At 45.9% G+C, this 11,779-nt stretch overlaps 1 long non-coding RNA gene across 1 annotated transcript; it reads right to left on the bottom strand.

Annotated features, from left to right (window-relative positions):
* Window positions 1–235: 235 nt before the first annotated feature.
* Window positions 236–2,616, bottom strand: LOC134089485 (uncharacterized). Its single transcript, XR_009940059.1, has 5 exons — window positions 2,094–2,616; window positions 1,174–1,293; window positions 603–1,084; window positions 485–512; window positions 236–422 (listed from the first exon to the last, which is right to left on the bottom strand). It is a non-coding gene; the product is annotated as an uncharacterized LOC134089485 (long non-coding RNA).
* Window positions 2,617–11,779: the final 9,163 nt, after the last annotated feature.

Genomic DNA, 11,779 nt, shown 5'->3' with positions numbered 1-11,779 from the left:
TGTAAAGGTTGCTGGACTCTGTGTGTATTGGAAACTGACAATAAAAATGAAAAACTTAATGTTTACTTGCTATCAAAACCATTGTTATTCAAACGTTGATATATTGTAAACATTATATATGGGTCATGGTTATAGAATTTAACATGATATAACATGAACAAGTTCAAATTACCAGTAAACAATTTTAAATGGTTGGTAAGCCTACATTAAGCAAAAATAATGATGATACAAAATATCCACAAATGACTATGTTTTATTGTGTTTGCCAAGGGGTGAGGGGGGGTTAGTCATTAACTTAGAGAGATTTCAGCTCTGGTGGCAGCAGCGTTGTAGACCTTCAGCTCTGGCGATGGTGGCGTAGACCTTCAGCTCTGGTGATGGTGGTGGTGTAGACCTTCAGCTCTGGCGATGGTGGTGTAGACCTTCAGCTCTGGTGATGGTGGTGGTGTAGACCTTCAGCTCTGGCGATGGTGGTGGTGTAGACCTTCAGCTCTGGCGATGGTGGCGTAGACCTTCAGCTCTGGCGATGGTGGTGGTGTAGACCTTCAGCTCTGGTGATGGTGGCGTAGACCTTCAGCTCTGGTGATGGTGGTGGTGTAGACCTTCAGCTCTGGTGATGGTGGTGGTGGTGCAGGAGGGAGGCGGAAGACAAAATACCCCCTTCATATACCACCACCGCTATGTGAAAAAACATAAATAAAATGTATAAAACTTCCAGGAGGTATTACAGTTGTATAGCATTACAGACAACACATAAAGTTCTAAGTTTGTGTTATGCCATGAAACTTACTTTACACGTCTTACTTTCTCATCCTCTTTTGATATTTCTCCACAATCTCAACCATGACATCATTCTTTCATTTTAATGTCTTGGGTGACATAAAAATGTAACTGCTCACTACTGACAAGCCACATTTTGATCTGATGTATTAGCAGCCACCATTTCACATTCCTTCTCATTTGCAGCACTTGACAAAGAAAGGATAAGAAAATAACCACTTGCCTTTCTACTAGCAGGTCTCTTCACCAGGTGGTCAGGAAGGGAGAACACAGTTGGTACTGCAGTGCAAGTCAGACGATTCCCCTTAACATAATGAATTGGGTATTTATGAAATGGGTTGAGTTGGAATTTACATCACCACACAGTGTTGGTCAGGAAAATGATTGGCTTACATAGGTATCAATGGTGAATTCATGGTCTTCAAAATGAAGACTACAGAGATGAGATGACTTGCTGGGCTCCCAGTCTTGTCGTCTTATGTTCACCAACCATCGTCTCAGTCTGTCTGCATGCTGCACACCTAAAGGAAACACACACATTCATATGTCAAGCGGTTGTGAAGGGGCATAGTGTATTTACTGTATTACAACCATTACATATGCCCGTCATTCTGTATACAAAGGCCAAAAACATTTAACTCATAATGCCTCCGGGCTGCTGATGACTGGGGCTGTAATGCCATGCTTTGATGTCTGGCGAGGCTGCTGGTTAATCCGTTCACATTTATTAATTCAGTCAGTCGTTGTATGACATTCATTTGACTACTACTAGGCTATACGTTCAAGAAACGTAGCTACGGAATCGCTGAATGCCGAGGTAGCACAGCTACATTAACTCGGTAGCATAAAGTTAGCTAAGTTAGACAGCCTTCATCGGAAAAACGGCTGTCATAACCATAGGGTCATTACATAGTGTTAACATATTTAATCTCATTAAATATGACCAAGAACTATTAATGTTAAAGTTTGCAATACACCACGTACACGGCTTCGTCTAAGAACTATCACAACATTGTTAAATAAACTAGCAGCTAAACTGACAACAAGGCTAAGATAAATTAACCTGGTAACGTAATGTACCCGGTAACCTAACGTCAGCTAACTGGACCGCTATTCCTGGCACAATCAGACACATTGATATAATAATAACTACAACCATTCTTCTACCTAATCCTTTCAAGGATGTCTGACACAGATGAATGTAAAATTAAATTACCTTGCTAAAGTTAACGGCTAAGCGATCCCTAGAAGCCTTCATAGCCTAGCTACATACTGTAAGTTAGCAAGGTAATATTAAGTTAATATTCACTTACCGAAAAAAACTGCACAGAGCTTCTCTGGGATGGCCCGTTAGTACAACCAACAGCACAGCACGACATGACTGTCAATGTATAAAGTGTAATAACAGCAAATAAAACAAATATGATAAGTTGCCTGACGAACGAACACCACCACAGCCGAGCCTACAGCTACTCCACGGACTGAACGCACGGCTGCAAGCGGCTGAAGCTGCGGTCACGCACTGTCAATCAACGCCCTTTTTAGATTTGTTAAAATAACTTAAAAAAAAATAATTTCACAGAGAAAAGAAAAATGGTGTGTATTGAAGCACATTGAAAACTATTTTTTCGAATAACATGTTGTAAATATAAAATTAGTTTTAGGTGAGAAAAGTGACACGGAAAGTTGGCTACTTGCCCATTGAAATACATGGGGATGGGCGGAGCTACGAATTGTACTGCAGCCAGCCACCAGGGGGCTCTGGACTAGCGGTTGCTTCAATTCCAACGGACGACACACTGTCCAGGTCTATATATACAGTCTATGGTTTGACCAGACTGCAGGGCAACTTTGGCATAATGGCTTTGGGTCGTGGAGGAGTGTCCACTCTAACATCAGTGACTACAGAACCACACACACACACACACACACACACACACACACACACACACACACACACACACACACACTCTAACATCAGTGACTACAGAAACACACACACACACACACACACACACACACACACACACACACACACACACTCTAACATCAGTGACTACAGAAACACACACACACACACACACACACACACACACACGCTAACATCAGTGACTACAGAAACACACACCACACACACAAGCACACACACACACACACACACACACACACACACACACACACACACACACACTAACATCAGTGACTACAGAAACACACACCACACACACACACACACACACACACACACACACACACACACACACACACACACTCACACACACATACACACTAACATCAGTGACTACAGAAACACACACCCAAGCACACAAGCACACACACACACACACACACACACACACACACACACACACACACACACACACAGGGCTCTTGGCCGTGGAGGAGTGTCGCCACCAACATCAGTGGCTACAGAAACACACACACAGACACACAGACACACAGACACACAGACACACACACACACACACACACACACACACACACACACACACACACACACACACACATACACACACACACACACATAGACACAGACACACACCAACATCAGTGGCTACAGAAGGCCTCAGCATGACACACTCTAATCTCTGCGGTAAATATGAGGGATTGCGGTCACGCACGGAGAAAATCAATCCCCCCGCCAACGAGATTTCCCCCCGCCAGCAGTGTATTTCATTCTAATCTGGAGGAATTGGATTGTCAGATTAAAGTTTTATTTTTCAGATTGGTCCACTTTTCAGATGCTGCTCTGTTTAAGCCAGACACTGCGAAGCAACGAGACATGCCCTGAATGCCGACCACAAAGAGATACCCCCGGGGTATCAGAGCCACCGCCCAGCCCCAAGGAAATACCCCAGGGTAACAGAACACAGGGAATCACACTCACTTTTACCTCAGCTATGTAGTGCACACTTGCCCTCGTTCCCTTGGCCTCTGTAACTCATGTCCTTTAGCCTTGACTAACACACACACACACACACACACACACACACACACACACACACACACACACACACATTGCTAAGCACAACCTCTCTTATTTAAGGGCATCTCAACCGCTAACCGCTCCTCCATGGGAACTCAACATTTAGCGTCGAATTTGGGAAATGAACCGTGAATACAGTAAAAAAAATGACATTTGGCAAATGTCATGTATACATAATTGAAATGTGTGAAATTCAGATTTAAATTCTTGTCAGTTTTTCATTTCCGACTACGGCGGAACGTTCAGCCCAGAACACTGATTTGAGTTGAGTGGATCTCTACGCCACATTACACACACGCACACACACACACACAGAAGTCAAAAGGCCTTATATAAACATCTGCATTAAACACATCAGAGAAATCATAGGGCCTAAACACCACAAGCACTAGGGATCATTTGATAAACAGTTTAACCCAAAAAAAGATATAAATAAAGGTCATATAAATAATAGATATTCAACAACATGACATGAAAACGACATAAAGTGGAAAATAAGACAAACATGCAATGCATTTTAAATCTTCTGTTGTATCCTGGGCAAGGAAAAGAGCAGCCTCCTGACAGGATGGTCAGAGTTATTAGGGAGCATATAGTACACTACATACTGTAGGTCTAGCAGTATGCACTCATTAAGATAGAGCTCATATAGTACGCTACATAGGGCTAGCAGTATGTACTCATTAAGATAGAGCTCATATAGTACGCTACATAGGGCTAGCAGTATGTACTCATTAAGATAGAGCTCATATAGTACGCTACATAGGGCTAGCAGTATGCATTACAGTAGTTAAAGTATGGGGCATATCTGGTGGTACAGTATGTACTATAGTAGCTAAAGTAAAGTATGGGGCATATCTGGCATTGTGTACTAGTTAAAGTATGGGGCATATCTGGCATTGTGTACTAGTTAAAGTATGGGGCATATCTGGCATTGTGTAATAGTTAAAGTATGGGGCATATCTGGCATTGTGTACTAGTTAAAGCATGGGGCATATCTGGCATTGTGTACTAGTTAAAGCATGGGGCATATCTGGCATTGTGTACCAGTTGAAATAGAGAACATAAAATAATGTCAGTCAATTAAACATAAAACCACCTATTATTATGTTTGTTTGTGTGTGTGTGTGTGGGTGTGTGTGAGAGAGAGAGAGAGAGAGAGAGAGAGAGAGAGAGAGAGAGAGAGAGAGATAGAGAGAGAGAGTGTGTGTCTGTTTGAGAGAGAGAGAAAGAGAGAGAGAGAGAGGGTGAGACTATGCATGCTAGTGTGTGTGTGTGTGTGTGTGTGTGTGTGTGTGTGTGTGTGCGCGCGCGTGTGTGTGTGCATCTTTCCAGACAGTACACACACACACACACACACACACACACACAGACGATCACTGCTGCAGGCTGTAGTCCCGTTCTTTGCTGTCTCAGTGTGCTCTTTGTAAATGAGTCGTTCATACACAATTCTAACTCACTAATGACAGCAAAGAGTCCCCCAGGTGCTGCCTGCTCAGATCAACAGAAGAAAATGGGAAAGAAATGGCAAATCACAGGACATTGATGCTATTTGATTTGAATGATTTTTGTGAGAGGGGAAATCGTTGCTAAATGAGCCCAAATTACTTCTGAAAACTTTGCAGCATTTGCATTCACTCGGCATCTGTATTATGGCTGGGAAGTGAACGCCTCGTAATCAGCGTTCATTTTTAATTAGGACAAGAAATATGCCTGTGGAGTAATAGAGACGTTCAATCTCTTTTATTCTTTTCCTTTATTCTACTGAGCACCACAACTCACTCCATCCTGACACCACCACCACCCAACTAACAACACCACCCAACTAACACCCCATCCAATACCACCACCACCCAACTAACACCCCATCCAATACCACCACCATCCAACTAACACACCATCAAACACCACCACCACCCAACTAACAACACCACCCATCCAACACCACCACCCAACTAACACCCCATCCAACACCACCCAACAAACACCCCATCCAACACCACCACCCAACTAACACCTCATCCACCACCACCACCCAACTAACAACACCACCCAACTAACACCCCATCCAACACCACCACCCAACTAACACCACCCAACTAACACCCCATCCAACACCACCACCCAACAAACACCCCATCCAACACCACCACCCAACATCACCATCACCAAACACCACCACCACCCCCCCCAACCCCCCAGCGAGAGTGAAATGGGCTTAGTGGCTAGAGTGGTGCCCCAGACACCCCCCATGGAGAAAAAATGAGTGACCCCCGATGTGTGCTGGGGTAAATGTGTGGGGGCTGGATGCTGGATGTGTGTGTGTGTGTGTGTGTGTGTGTGTGTGTGTGTGTGTGTGTGTGTGTGTGTGTGTGTGTGTGTGTGTGTGTGCATGTGTGTTTTTAGGTTAGGATGCTGGGAGTGAATGTGGTGTATGGTGTGTGTGTGTGAGTGTGTGTGTGTGTGTGTGTGTGTGTGCGTGCGTGCGTGCGTGCGTGCGTGCGTGCGTGCGTGCGTGCGTGCGTGGTGTGGTGTGGTGTGGTGTGCATAGGCCAGTATTGCTGCCTACTCCAACACACTGTGGCATAGGCCATACCAGCCAACTCCCGGTTTCTCTGCATTTCAAGGTCATCTTCAAAGTCTGGGTGCTTGCAGATCACTATACTCTGCTATTACACATTGAGCTGATGGGCTCAGAGGGCACCACCAACAATAATACAACCAACAATAATAACCGATAATCTGGAGGTCCACTGCAGATGATGTCTCCATACCAACAAGTCTGCTAATCTGGAGCTCCACTGCAGGTGATGTCTCCGTACCAACAGGGTCAAGGCGGCTGACTGCCCCACTCTCTCCTCGCGTATAGTTAACTCAACTAACCCAGAGAGCTCTTACACAACAACACTCTCCTCACATACCAGCTAACTCAACTAACCCAGAGAGCTCTTACACAACAACACTCTCCTCACATACCAGCTATAACTCAACTAACCCAGAGAGCTCTTACACAACAACACTCTCCTCACATACCAGCTAACTCAACTAGCCCAGAGAGCTCTTACGCAATAACACTCTCCTCACATACCAGCTAACTCAACTAACCCAGAGAGCTCTTTCACAATAACACTCTCTCCTCTCTCTTCACGTACAGCAGCTAACTCAACTAACCCAGAGTGTTCTTACACAATAACACACTCTCCTCTCCCCTTGTGTAGCCAGCTAACTCAGCTAGCCCAGAGAGCTCTTACGCAATGCCTCTCTGTCCCCTGGTGGGAGCTGGGTATCTGTGGTGCTTCTTTGTTGATGGTAAACGGCGCACTGAGTTCTACATAACTGGATGAAATGGGACTGTAATTCACCATGGCAAATGTAGCATGCTGTGACATTGCTATTGAGGATGTTTACAGCAGGGCATAATAGAGTGTCTGGTGAGGCAAATTGGGGGAAACCATGACGAATCACAACGCCGAGAACAAGCCGAAACAAGGCGCAGGCCAAACAAAACGCAGCGCAGAGTTATTTTGATTCATTAGAATGATCTGTCCCTGCAGGAGACCGTCGTCAGGAACACATTACATTATTCTGCACTGATGTCTGCCGCCCGCCACACTGTCAAAAGTGGGGGCTAAAAAAGGAAATAAAGATGAAAGGCTCCTGGCACGGCATTCTTGGAAAAAGAAGCTATTTTTATGGACCCGAGAACATCTTCCTCAATTAAGTCCGAGGCATAGCGCAGCTCAAAACGACATAACCATTATGTGGGAAGGCTGAGTGATGTGTTTGTCTCTCTGCAAAGGAGGGTCGAGGAGAGGAGAAAGCAGAAGGATGCTGTGGACATCCCTGTGTGTTCAGAGAAGAGACGGACGACAAGTGCTTCCAAATGGCACAGTTGATGGGTTTGGGGACATGAGAAAGCATTAACAGCTGTGAGTACAGGACTCCTACACTGACAGGCTGGATCTCTCTCTCTGTGTGTGTGTGTGTGTGTGTGTGTGTGTGTGTGTGTGTGTGTGTGTGTGTGTGTGTGTTCCCCTCTGTAGCGCTACAGCATCCAGGGCTCTCACCAGCCCAGCTGACACCTCAACACCTCCAACGCTCAGTGGGTGGGACAAGAGAGACCCTGTCCAATCACACATGGGGCTCTCCAAGCCAAAGCCAATCACACATGGGGCTCTCCAAGCCAAAGCCAGCACACAAATAGGCATGAGAGGTTGTGACGCAGGTGAAACATGTGAATTGAGGAAACGTATGCCTTTCAGAACTACCAACACCTGCTGAAGGACGAGGGCCTTTTTTGCAGAATGTCTAGCCCATGTATTACTTATGATTAGACAGAAAAGCAGACATTTGCCACCATTGAATAGCGTCCATGTGGTCTATACAGTTGATTACGTATGTATATGTATGCGGTATAAATGTATACGAATATGAAGATCTGATGTGCAGAATCACTTCATTTCAGCTCTGAGTGCCTGATGTCTACACTGCGAGGTATCACATTCCTAGTCTTGTGTTTTGAGAGCAGCAGTATATGCCTCCGTGTGGTTATTTTAGGCAGGGCTGCTGATTGGGACTAGCGTTAGCGCTGGGCTAATTTCAGAGGGAGCCGTGGCGATGGTGTGCGGCTGACTCCAGGCGGGGAGGCGGGGCGGTGGCGGCGGTGACGATAGCGGTGGCGGATGAAGTTAGCGCTAATTGAATGGAAGGGAAGCGATCGCTGTGAAGTGGAGGTCTGTGATACGACTGTGTGTCAGGTGCAGAGTGCCTGCAGTCATTTCAGCTTTCATGATGATGCGTCCTAATTAGACGCTGCGAGCGGAATTACAGCCCAGAGGAAAACATCACACACAAACACACACACACACACAACCTGTGTGTCCTTTAGAGACTCATGATCCTCATGCCTTTAATATTAAAGCTCAATGCAGCATTATTTTACCTCCCCAGTACGCTCTTGAATGAATATGTCTACAGGTCTTCATGGAGGAGCCACAGGGAACTGGGTTCTGTTTTCACTTTGTTTTTATTCTAACACCTTAGCCTGTTTACGTCCTCTTAAATGGGGCCAGATGGCGGGTCAGAGCAGATCCACACTCCAGCAGCTAAGCACACACACATCAGGGGTCGTGTCAGTGGTCAACGAGTTGACCCCGTGTCAGACAACAGAGAGACAGAGGAGGCCGCAACCTGCATACAGATGTAACAACAACAAACAACAACACAACACGTTTAGACTAGACAACAACAGCGCACATGGCAGACAGCACAGCAGTAGTGTAGGCAGGGAATGCATAACCTGCTAGCTCTGCTACCTGCTAGCTCTGCTACCTGCTAGCTCTGCTACCTGCTAGCTCTGCTACCTGCTAGCTCTGCTACCTGCTAGCTCTAATCTGTACAGACATGACAGCAAGGAGCCATGGGGTACAGGCACAATCATACACATGCATGCACATCCACAAATACACACACAGGACATGCACACACACACACACACACACACACACACACACACACACACACACTCACACACACACACACACACACGCGCGCACAGACATAGGCCTACACATGCACACACATAAAAACAGACACACACACAGACAGTTGTGGAGATATAGCAGACAAACACCTCAAGCAGCACGAGCCTCGTGGGTCCTCCACTCCACCCCTCTAACTGATCTCCTACAGGCTCCCAAGGGCCTCATACCACATATAGATGTCCACTTTATTGCCTGAGAAAAAAAAACATTTCCTGGTTGAGATGTTCAGCACATGCTCCCAACGTCCCAAACCACATATAGCTGTCCACTTTACTGCTTGAGAACAAACTGATTGCCTGGTTGAGATGTCCAGCACATGTAAAGAGTTATACCTATTTAACTGAAGAATTCAATGCATTATTACACAATTCTACATTCATCATGACACTTTGCCAATAGACACTAAACAATGATGTTATCAAAATGTCAATGTCCTACTGTATATGGTTGTTTTGTTGACGTGCTGAACACAGACTGAACACTAGCATCACACAGGAAGTACAATAGGCTGAAAACTATTGCATTACATAGGAAGTACAATAGACAGGCTGAACACTATTGCATCACACAGGAAGTACAAAAGCCTGAACCATATAGCATCACAGAGAGAGTACAAATCACTCGGGGCTACAAAAAAACATCTCAATCCCCATGCTGCTGACAGGGAAGAGCAGGTATGGAGTTGCCTCTGAAGCGTCCATTGCCCAGCCAAACTAGAACCACCATCAGCTTCCACTGCCAAGCAAACACTAGAACCTACATCAGCTTCCATTGCCCAGCCAAATCTAGAACACACATCAGCTTCCATTGCCCAGCCAAATCTAGAACACACATCAGCTTCCATTGCCCAGCCAAATCTAGAACACACATCAGCTTCCATTGCCCAGCCAAATCTAGAACACACATCAGCTTCCATTGCCCAGCCAAAACTGGAACCGACATCCGCTTCCACTGCCCAGCAGTAATGAGACCTGACATGAGTTTGCCTCGCCCAGCAAAAAAGCTAGAACTGACATGGGCAAAAAGCAGGCGGCAAGTGCTCTCACGCTGAACTGCTGGAGTTGGGAAATGATAGTGGCTTACAAATGGCTACTTAGTCTCTGACCCTGCTCTCCACGCTCATAGCAGAGCATCTTTTTTGCAGGGTGCCACTGAGTGTGCTCAAACTGCTGATCTGAAATTACAGGGCTCTCAAGACAACAAAGCTTTCCCCGTGAAATTCCATTTTGCACAGCGCTACACACCACTGCCCTGATACCGCCCTGATACACCTGGCCAGGTGAGCGGTGACACTCCAGACCTCCACATATCAGGTTAGCATCTGACTTCAGCTCAGATAGTACGACATTCAGAAAGAGAGAAAGAGAAGTAGAGAGAGAGAGAATGAACCAATGACCTAGACATTAAAACATGTAAAAACAAATAACTAACGTCAAGGATAAACACCTCCTGCAGGTTTGGCATCCCTCACTGTCTATCGCCTAGGGAATAGTGTCTGTTACCGTGGCGATGAATAAGAGGAGACATGCTCAATGTAAACCCCCAGGGCTCCAGACTACTGTCTGCTCTGTATGAATAGAGGAGAACTAAGTGCTGCACATAAAAGCTCAGAGCCACTGTCTACTCCCCTCTTTATTGTACAGAATGCACTATAGCCGCTGACACTAAACAGATTGCTGTTTACTTGCATATGGATTCACAGAATAAATAACGTAGGGAATGTGATATCCAAACAGCCTTTTCATCCAGATGTCTGAGGCGTTGCTCAGTCGAAGCATCTGAGTGAAACCCCAGAGCAACAAGAGCACAGCAGATACGGCGCTGACTGGTGAAGGAGATGTGTGTGTTTTTGCTCTTGGATTCAGGAGAAGCCCAGTGCTCTCTGGTGCTGTGGTCAGCCTGTGCTCTGCACTGGGCCCACAGAATGATCTGATGAGGGAATGTGGTGATGAATGCCATGTGGTGATGAATGCCAAGGCCAACTGAATATGGCATTAGCTTCCTGAATCTTAGGCAGCTGATGCTCTGGTTAACTAAATGTCATTTGATTCCTGATCTGAGGGAACTGATGCTCTTATTGGCTGGTGATTCTGACAGGGGGCTGGTGAGGAGTCTGTCAGAGCAGTGGGACAGGGCTGGGAACTGACTTCTGCCCACTGAGCTTCTACTCTATAACCCAGTCATCTGCCCACAGACACAGCCTCAGTGTTGGGCAGGGAACTGGGTCGTAGAGCTCATGGCTGATGGACCTCCTGATCTCCTGTTTCTTCTCTGTGTACTGTATGGTGGGCATTGCTTTCTTGTAAGCGATGCTTTTCTTGGCAGATGCTTTTGTCCAAAGTGACTTACATTATGAAAAAACAAAAAATCCTCCGCGCTCCTGGGTAACTCTGGTGCGTCAACGGGAGAGGACAACTTAGTAGAGAAAAAAGGGGTTCACCGGAGCAAC

Source organism: Sardina pilchardus, chromosome 8 (genome assembly GCF_963854185.1).
Source record: "Sardina pilchardus chromosome 8, fSarPil1.1, whole genome shotgun sequence".
NCBI classification, from domain to species: domain Eukaryota; kingdom Metazoa; phylum Chordata; class Actinopteri; order Clupeiformes; family Clupeidae; genus Sardina; species Sardina pilchardus.
The sequence above is the reverse complement of the archived record's forward strand: the minus strand, read 5'-3'. Positions and strand labels throughout refer to the sequence as shown.